The sequence below is a fragment of the Protopterus annectens genome, chromosome 3.part1 (genome assembly GCF_019279795.1).
Source record: "Protopterus annectens isolate FY-2018-M chromosome 3.part1, PAN1.0, whole genome shotgun sequence".
Classification (NCBI taxonomy): Eukaryota; Metazoa; Chordata; order Ceratodontiformes; family Protopteridae; genus Protopterus; species Protopterus annectens.
In genome coordinates, this window is record NC_056732.1 from 947,683,858 (window position 1) to 947,693,660 (window position 9,803).

The 9,803-nt window shown below is 43.3% G+C and overlaps 1 protein-coding gene across 2 annotated transcripts in view; it reads right to left on the bottom strand.

Annotated features, from left to right (window-relative positions):
• CD226 (CD226 molecule) overlaps positions 1–9,803 on the bottom strand; it is a 602,637-nt gene that overhangs the window by 206,512 nt on the left and 386,322 nt on the right. The window lies entirely within an intron of this gene.

Consider the following 9,803-nt stretch of genomic DNA (forward strand, 5'->3'; position numbering starts at 1 on the left):
AGATCTGCCTAAGCAGCAGAGACCTCCAAAGCAGACACCCAAGCAACCGCTACCCCAAAACAAAACACGTGCAACACATATCTCACAAAGCCAGTGTGCCGAACAGTCACAGCCCTTAAGGCTAAACAACACACCTGATACACTTGTAATAGGTGACTCTATCGTCAGGCACACTGACATCCCGCTCACCAGGCTGAACAAGGAGTAGGTCACGGTGAGCAGCCTGTCTGGCTCTAGGATCCGCCACATAACACAAGCACTCAGGTCACTCCAAGGCAAGTACAAATATGACTCAGTCATTGTCCATGCTGGTGTGAATGACCTGTGACGTACTTCCCTGGACTACATGAAAAGAGACATAGAGGAGCTCTCTCAGCATGTAGCCCAGGCTGGTATGACCCTGACCTTGAGTAGCATCTTACCCTCACCAAGAATGATGCCACAATATGAAGACAAGATGATCAATTTCAACAATTGGCTTAAGTATTGGTGTCATTCAAAGGGGATCCAATGCCTGTCAGCTTGGGATGATATGCACGACAAGCCACGATGCTTTGCTAGGGACGGCTTGCACCTGTCACCCCTGGGCTTTCGGATATTGGCAAAGGCTCTTGCTACCCCCATAGTGCCTTTTTTAGGCAAGGCTCAAAAGACAAACCCACCTCCATAGGTATCACAAGGGATAAGAAACTAAGAGTAATGCTACTCAACACTAGAAGTCTAAACCTCAAGATGCATGCACTCGAAACTCTCCTTAGCATGGAGAACATCGATATCTGTGCAGTAACAGAAACCTGGTTCAGGACTCCTGAGAGCACCCCAGCACTACCAGGTTATACCTCATACCATGCTTTTCGGCCCCAAAACTTGGACCGAACCACAAAAGAGGGTTAGTATCGATATTCATCAAAGATACCCACACCTCCAGGTTGGTGGCAAAGCACGAAGCATCAGAGACTATCCATGTGCAACTAACAGTGGGTAAAACTGCCTTCCAGTTTATAGCCTGCTACAGACCACCCTCCCAAACTCAGGAACCCCACTCGGCCTTCCTGAGAACACTGGAAAATATGAAGGTCTCTCCGAACACCATTATATTGGGCGACTTCAACTACCCAAACATAGATTGGGAGCATTACTCTAGCTCCAACACCCTTGCCCAAAGGTTCCTAGAATTCATAAACTCAAATGCTATGGAACAACTTGTTACCACTCCCACAAGAGGGAAAACATACTGGACCTGATCATCACCAACATGGGGACTCTATGCTCCAGACCAAAAGTGTATCCCTCACTGGTAAGATCAGACCATAAACTGATCTCACTGGATATTCACATCCCGACCCCACCCCCTGCCCAGAAAACCACAGTGAAAAACTTCTCTAAAGCAAATTTCACACTCCTCAAAACCGAGGTGGAATCCTTCAAAGCCCCCGGGCCTGTGGAAAATACGGCCCAGACCGCAGAATCCTTTATAAATGCATTCTATGAACACCTTCAGGAATGCATGGATCATGCAATCCCAAATAAAACCAAGACCCAATCCTCCAAAGGCAGACGACCTGTCTGGTGGATCCCAACCATAAACAAACTATACAATTGAAGGAGGAAGCTACTACATGATAGAGCAAAATCCCAAAAAGGGAAGGCATCTCTGATCAGTATTAGCAAAAAACTAAGGGCACTCATAAAATCGTCAAAGGCCAGCTTCGAGAGAAAAATTGCACAGGACACTAAGGATAATCACAAGGCTTTCTTTAGTTATGTTAGGAACCTGGGTGGGAATTCCCAGATATGCTCAGAATTAGTCCAAAATGACAAAAAATACACTGATCCCACAGACATTGCCAACATCCTAGCTGACAGGTTCAGCGCAAACCTCTCCCACCAAAAGGGCAAATATCTATCCCAGCAGAGTGCTGCCCCTGACATCTCAGATGCTCAGGTGGGAGCCGCCCTCTCCAAAGCAAAAACACACCGACAATGGGACCAGGCGGTGTCCCAGGCTGCATCCTACATGAACTCCAAGAAGAGCTAAACCCAAACATAAAACTACTGTTCAGTCTCAGCCTTACTACAGGATATGTACCCAAAGAGTGGCGTGCAGCAACAGTGGTCCCTCTCCACAAAGGTGGTGCCTCAATGGACCCTGGAAACTATCGCCCCATAAGCCTGACTAGCTTGGTCTGCAAAGCTATGGAAAGGATCATCATGGACCTCATAAATAAAGATATTGGGGACCTACAGACACTGGATCCTACCCAGTTTGGCTTTGTTAAGGGCAGATCCTGCCTCTTAAACCTGGTTGACTTCTTTGAAACAGTCACCAAGGCCATTGACGAAGGGAAGGTGGTCCACACAGCCTATCTGGACCTCGCAAAAGCCTTCGATACAATACCCCACTCGGGCATTATAGATAAGCTCACCAGCTTAAATATAAACCCCTATGTCACTAGATGGGTTGCAAACTGGCTCAAGGACAGAACCCACATGGTTAGAATTGCTGGAGCCATGTCAAACTCCAAACCAGTTACAAGTGGCGTCCCACAAGGCTCAGTCCTGGGACCTCTCTTGTTTGGTATATATTTCTTGGAGGTACAGGCCAACACGGAAGGACTGTGGCTGACCAAGTTTGCAGATGACTGCAAACTGGGCCATAATCGACTCTCCAGCCGACACAAGCATCCTCCAAAAGGGCCTCATAGAAACAGACAACTGGTGCCAGAGCCATGGCCTCAAGCTAAACGCCAAAAGTGTATAGTCATCCCCTTTGGCAAAAACAAAGTGCCCACAAATTACCACATAGGTGGTAATCCATTAAGTACAAAAGAAGTAATTAGGGACCTGGGGACCCAAGTTGATAGCAATCTCTCATTTGACAACCACGTGGCCAAAGTGGTTAGAAAAACATTTTATATAGCCCACCTAATCATGAAGGGATTCACATCTAGATTAGGGAGGTCATCGTGCCTCTTTACTCATCCCTCATCAGGCCCATAATCGAGTACAATGCCCCTTTTGTGATGTACCTTACCAAACACCTGCAGCAACTGGAAAGACCCCAAAAGTACCTCACCAAGAGGATCAAAGGGCTCAAACAGATGCCATATGCTGCCCGGTTAAAGAAACTCCAGCTCTACTCAGTGGCATACCGCCTGCTCAGAGGTGACCTGTGCCTGACGTATAAGGCCATGTCCAACCCGGAATTAAGGGACATGCTGCACCTCAGAAAATCCAAATCCCATCGAGCTACACACTCGAGAGACTTGAACCTCAGCACTGAAATAAATAGGACATGCTGGAGGGACAGATTCATAACCCAGAGGCTCCCTTCACTCTGGAATAAAATCCCAGTCCAGGTTAGGCAGAGTCCCTCCTTGACTCTCTTCAAGAGGAGTCTTGATGAGTGGATGGGAGATCGTAGGTTTACCCCGGGTATCACTTCTGTGTCACTGTTAGACAGAGGCACAGTATACTAACCTCAAAAAAGGGCATAGCAAAATTAATTTAAAATGGGTGGCGAAAGCCAAACATACTCTGGATAGGCTTATAAATGCCCTAGGGCAGATAGCCTAGTATGAACCTATGGACCTATGAACCTATTAAGGCTAGGGATGTACCTGTCTGGGACACATAATCAGAGAGTTCTGTCATGTCTGTCTTCAGATAGTCCAGAGAGGTACATCTCAAGTCATTCACTCCAAGATGGACTATGGCAGAGTCATAATGGTACTTGTTATTAAGCAACTTGAGTGCATGATTTAGTGGATCCTGGTACCTTATAGGCAGCTGACCATGATCTTGTCCTTGTCCATTCTGGTGAGGGGGACATCAGTGTACCTCACAATGGCATCACCTATGACCAAAACATTTGATGTGTTTTGCCTTAGTGGCTTATTTGTTGAGACAAGGGTGCATGTGTTGATATGTGTACTGGTTTCTTTTTGCTTAGTAGTGAGTGTGGGCGGTGTGCATTTAGGACGTCTCTGTTCTTTCGGTAGGCTTTTATGTACGTGGGTTTATGTGTCCTGACCTTACTTTGTGTGAGAGGTGAGGTTTGCATGAGAGGTGAAGCATGCCTACTGACCTGCTTGATGTCTAGTTTGTTTTTTATGTGAGAGGATCAGCTCCAATTCCACAGCATATTTGCATCCCTAGCATAGGGTGTTAGTTTGTTTTACGAATAAATAGTTGTCAGTATACACAAAGCAATTCCTACATTGCCTCAAGATGCCCATATCAATCAAGTTGGCAGGAGAAATGATGGGAAACCTGCCTGTCCATTGTGGCAGGATTTTTTTTATGTGGTATTTGGGAAGGAAGTAGGCTAGCTGGACTTAGGACTTTGGCTTAACTAGTGGACTAGTTTGACTTGGAGCGGCAAAGGTAGTGGGTGTATAGTAGGTTCTGGATGATAAGCATGAGAACGCTGCTTAGAGATCAACTGAGTTGCCTTTTGCTAAGCAGGAAAGCTTGGGTGAGGGGGCTCTACTGGAAGGTCTCTAGGGAAATATAATGTTCCCAGGCATACAGGGCACTGCTCATCGATCTCCAACTCAAATGGGTCCTGAGCTACATAATTCTGCCACAAGGGTAGAGGGAGGCCCTCTTAATGTAAGATGGCTGGTTTAAGAGCACAGCGATACCAAACAGTCTAGATTCAGCAGGTCTGAATGTAGCCTATGCTATGTAAGGCAAGGAAAAATAATTTCTAAATGGGAAGGAGTAGGGGAGGGTCACTTAAGGGTCAAAGTGAGAGTGTTTAGTAGTATACTATTAGATGATCTGCAGTGGTTCCACCCTTTGCACAAACTGGCAGCTCTTTGAGTAGCTGTGAACAGTGGGAGACTATGGAGAGTGTCTGTTATATAGGATTTTAAACTAGAGAGGTTTGCTTATATGCAAGCACGGGGAACCACGTTTATACCATCAGGATGAAAGACTTTTACAAAGTTACACCCTCAGGCCAATCAGATAAATCCTTTACAATAGAGGTCAGAATTCCTGCAAATATCAGGAATCCTTGGAAATAAGTTCACTAACCTTGAGAAATGTTCACAACACACAAAATCTTTGTAAAACATAGAAATATTTTGGCAGACTCAGGAGAACTTTGGCAAACTCAGAACAGCTTTGCAGTATGAGAGGCGGTTAGGAAATATCAGAATATACCTCCTTCAGAATAAGGAATATATAGTCTTGGTATACACTGATTTTTTATAAATTATTTGATGAGAGTGAAGCATCCTTCTTGTTTTCCTGTCCAACTGACCCAACACCTTTTGAGGCAAGTCAATCACTCCAAAACTGTACGTTAGCACAGGAAGAACAAATAGTTTTATAGCTTGGACTTTGTTCCTAGCATGATTATCACTATCTAGTCTTTCACAATGAATGATTAATGGTGACAGTTGGCTGATTTCCCCTTTACATATGCCCCTGGTCCTCATAACACAACAGATAGTAACTTTTCTGTTATCCAAAACTGGACACTAAAAAGTTAGTTTAGATATCAAGTTCACCTTGAATCCCCCACATCTACCCCTATAGGCAAAACACAATGTTCATTCTACCTCTGGATCCATAAATGTAACAAATGTAAAGTAAACTAAAATAAATAAATAGTATTTTAATCCTACTAAACCATAACAGGGAGAGAGAGATGGGGGTGGGGGGTGGGACTTGCCAACATTAACTAGTACAATGTCTTTATATGTCTAGATAGGTCATTGCCTAAAGAAAAAGTTAAATTAAACCACAGAAGTCTGTTATTATGTGTTTTATTTTGTAATATTTTCAGCAAATGAAAACCATGCAACTTAGCAGTAAATCTCTTTTCCGTAATTAGCTCAAAGTGCTTCATATATCAATGTGTAAATTGTAACCTGCAGCAGCAAAATAGCAAGCCATAGTTATACTAATTGTGGCACCTATTGCCTAACAACCATGGTATGTACATTCCTGCACAGGGTAAATTAGAGAAGAATCATAGTAACTAATAAATTCTATTATTTCAATGTATATCTCTCATTCCGCGCTGGTGCAGCGGTAGCGTTGTTACCTCACAGCAAAAGGTTCTCCCGTTCGATTCTCAGCTAGTGTGTGGGGAGTGCCTTCTGTGTGGAGTCTGCATGTCCTCCTCGTGGGTCAAGTGGTGTTCTGAAAGACATGCGTAAATGGGCATGCCTTCGTTGAAGGTTGGGCGTCGAGCCGGCAACTCGGCACCGTGAAAATCTACTGCCAATCATTAGCGGACCAGAGTTCCGCTGTGGTGACCCCTAACCGGGAAAAGCCGAAAGACAACATCTCTCATAAATTATAGGTTCATAGGTAAGTAGTAGGCTATCAGCCCTGGGGCCTATATAAGCCTAGCCAAAAAGGTATCCTGGCTTTCGCCACCCAAGAAAATTATTTTCCTGTGCCCCTGTCAAGCAGTGCCACAGAAGTGATCCCCGGGGTAAATTTTCTATTTCCCATCCAGTCGTCAAGATTTTTCTTAAAGAGGGCCAATGAGGAGGCTTGCTTGACATGAATGGGTAGTTTGTTCCAGAGTATGGGAAGTCTCTGGGACAGGAATCTATCCCTCTAGCATGTTCTGTTTATTGTGGTGACAAGGTTTAGGTCCCTGGAGTGTGTGGTATGGACAGAATGGGATTTCTTTAAGTGTAGCATGTCCAACAACTCTGGGTTTGACATAGCTTTGTATGTTAGGCAGAAATCACCTCTGAGTAGGCAATATGCGATGGAGTAGAGCTGGAGTTTTTTTAGACAGTCTGCGTATGGCATCTGTTTGAGGCTGGTAATCCTCTCAGTGAGGTATTTCTGTGGCCTTTCCAATTGTTGTAGGTGTCTTGTGAGATACATGCCAAATGGGGCATTGTACTCTATAATGGGTCTGATGAGGGATGAGTAGAGAGGAACAATTACCTCTTTTTTTCTAGAGGAGAACCATTTTGTGATGAGGTGTGCCACATAGAAGGATTTCCTGACTACTGTGGCGATGTGGTTATCAAAGGAGAGGCTACTGTCCACCTGTGTCCAGAGGTCTCTTATCACACTTTCGGTGTTTAATGAGCTACCGCCTATGTGGTATTTCATGGGTACCGAGTTTTTCCCAAAGGGGGTGAGAATGCACTTCTTGGCATTGAGCTTGAGGCCATGACTTTGACACCAAGCATCTGTTTCTGTGAGGCTCTTTTGTAGAATGTCTACATCATTAAGTGATTCTAGTATGGCTCCCAGTTTGCAGTCATCTGCAAACTTTGTTAGCCAAAGACCTTCTGTGTTGGCCTGCACTTCAGAGAAGTAGAAGCCAAACAGGAGAGGACCCAGGACCGAAACCTGTGGTACTCCACTCGTCACTGGTCTGAAGTCGGACTTGGAGTGAGCTACTTTTACTGTGTGGGTTCTGTCAGGGAGCCAGTTGGCCACCCATCTTGTGACATAGGGATTTATGTCCAGTTTAGTGAGTTAATCTATAATTCCAGAGTGGGGGATGGTATTGAAAGCCTTGGCGAGGTCAAGATAGGCTGTGTGGACTACCTTGCCCTCATCTACATCTCTGGTGACTGCTTCAAAGAAGTTGATCAGGTTTAGTAGACATGATCTACCTTTTACAAATTTACAAATTACTGCATGCTTTAGGTGTACACAACAATCATTAGTCTCTGAGGTTTTGGTAAGGGCATAAATTCATACATAGTTCTATAAAATTATTCTGACCAGAAGCTATGATCTCCAACAATGTGGCAACCAAATATGAAGTTCAGAGGTTCATAGGTAAGTACTAGGCTAGCTACCCTTGTGGGCCATTTTAAACCTTGCCAATTTCCATGTTTCTGTTTAAAATAACCTATCCCATTTGGTTATAGATTGAACTTACCCATCCCATGGCTGTTAATTATATACTACCCCTAATGAAAAGAACTGGCATCATACCATAGATAATTTGAGGAGATTCATGCATGGGATAAAGCAATTGGTAGTCCTGGGGAGCATTTTCTGTTTCCCATCCATATACCTAAGTTGTGCTTGAATATGGACAGAGATGAACTTTGTTTTATGTGGATAGGGAGTCTGTTCCACAGCAGCAGTATCTTCTGTGAGATATACCTGTCCCTCCAAACCATTCTGTTGATGTTGCAGAAGAGGTTTAGATCCCTAGATTGAGTATTTCTGATGCCATTTGACTAGCTGATGTGGAGTAAATCCCATTAGTAATGGGTCAGAGGATGCCTCTTAGCAGTCTGTAGGATGCTGATTATAGTGACCGGTTTTTGAGTCAGGCCATGTAGAACATGCTGTTTAGGCCTTGTATCCTTTTAGGAATGGTATCTCTGTGAGTGTTCCAGTTGTTGCATGTGTATGGACAGATGCATGCCAGAGGAGGCATTATATTCAGTGACTGGACTAATGAGTAAAGGGGGCAATGAGGCATTATATTCAGTGACTGGACTAATGAGTAAAGGGGGCAATAAGGCATTATATTCAGTGACTGGACTAATGAGTAAAGGGGGCAATGAGGCATTATATTCAGTGACTGGACTAATGAGTAAAGGGGGCAATGAGGCATTATATTCAGTGACTGGACTAATGAGTAAAGGGGGCAATGAGGCATTATATTCAGTGACTGGACTAATGAGTAAAGGGGGCAATGAGGCATTATATTCAGTGACTGGACTAATGAGTAAAGGGGGCAATAAGGCATTATATTCAGTGACTGGACTAATGAGTAAAGGGGGCAATGAGGCATTATATTCAGTGACTGGACTAATGAGTAAAGGGGGAAATGAGGCATTATATTCAGTGACTGGACTAATGAGTAAAGGGGGCAATGAGGCATTATATTCAGTGACTGGACTAATGAGTAAAGGGGGCAATGAGGCATTATATTCAGTGAATGGACTAATGAGTAAAGGGGGCAATGACATCCCTAGATCTAAACACAATCCCTTTACTTATACGCTGTGCAATATTTGTTTATAAGCTGTGCAATATGGAAGGACTTTCTTACAACAATTGACACATGTTGGTCAAAAGTTAGGTCACTGTCTACATAGGTTACCAAATCCTAAACAATTGGGTCAACTCTTAGGGGTGTATTGTCAATGTGGTAGTTTCCTGGGATAGATGACTTCTCAAAGTATACAATATTTTTTGGCATTTATTTTCAATCCATGATTTTGGTACCAGTTATTTATTTGAGACAAACCTTCCTGCAGAATGGCTAAGTCATTTAGGGATTCAATGAGTGCTCCTAGATTGAGTTATCGTAAACTTTGCCGGCCAGTGTCCATTGGTATTGTTAAGTACAGTATGTTGAAGCCTTTGAATAATGTCCTGTGCTTTGTTTAATATAAATTATCATTCCCAGGGTTGATAAAAGATGAATTGTAGGCCAAGTAAATAAATTACGTAGAGCTCCGAGCCATTCTGCATACTATGTAAGTAATTTCTTATATTATGCCATTGTATTAATATTTGGTCATTTCATTCAGCTAAGATTCACGAGATGACCAGACAATCATCTTTAAATTTAATGAATGGGTTCTTATACAAACTATAAAGTGTATTTATTTGTTAGCCAGTTAATCCTACAGAGTACAAGTACCTTTTTTCCAGGGTGACTAGAAGAGGAAACTGTCTAAGTGAGTTTCCAAGGGGCAAAGAGCTTTCAAGTGATGATTATGGGAGTCAAACACGGGACTACAGGATGAATCTCATAAGCAACTAACTGTCTTTGCCTTCTTTTTAAATTTGCCAAATTAACCTAAAATTACAGAGTTTGCTAATGAAATAGTATA